The sequence below is a fragment of the Limulus polyphemus genome, unplaced genomic scaffold (genome assembly GCF_000517525.1).
Source record: "Limulus polyphemus unplaced genomic scaffold, Limulus_polyphemus-2.1.2 Scaffold4180, whole genome shotgun sequence".
NCBI lineage: Eukaryota > Metazoa > Arthropoda > Merostomata > Xiphosura > Limulidae > Limulus > Limulus polyphemus.
Genome location: NW_013669790.1, coordinates 53,350 through 54,085, shown reverse-complemented (window position 1 = coordinate 54,085; position 736 = coordinate 53,350).

Genomic DNA, 736 nt, shown 5'->3' with positions numbered 1-736 from the left:
GTTAATCAATCTTAAAGTTCAAATTTTTATGTTACTCTTAGTTTAAAGTTTTCAGGTCTGCCCTTCTCTAGATGCTTTTGGTTCCACGTTTTCATCCAAACCTCCACTCAAGATGTACGCAGTTCCACGTTTTCATCCAAACCTCCACTCAAGATGTACGCAGTTCCACGTTTTCATCCAAACATCCACTCAAGATGTACGCAGTTCCACGTTTTCATCCAAACCTCCACTCAAGATGTACGCAGTTCCACGTTTTCATCCAAACCTCTACTCAAGATGTTCCTTAATCCTTAGTTTTATGCTTTCGTATTCATGAAATTTCTATCACGCGCTTCTTTCAATTTTCCAAGTGACTCCAGTTATTTTAGTAATAGACAACGAATAAACTATTTTGATGCAATTATGAATCTATTTTACTTTAATAACAAACTTTAAATATTCCATAAAGAAAATAATCAATAAATGTTATGTAACGAAGTTAGCTTTATAACTAACAAATATTTTATTGGGTTAGGCTAAAGTAGAAGTACGCGTGACTGACACCAACCAGCAGAAAACAACCAGAAAGTACTTTTGTTCTGAAAACAAACGAGAATGTATTTATGACAGAGATACTACGACTATCTACCGCCGACCGTAATTTTGAACAACTGAGCAGAAAAAAAGCATTTAGGCTAAGCGATTGACTGCCACAATTATAACGCACCCACAGCTTAAAGCGTGGAAAATTCTTTGT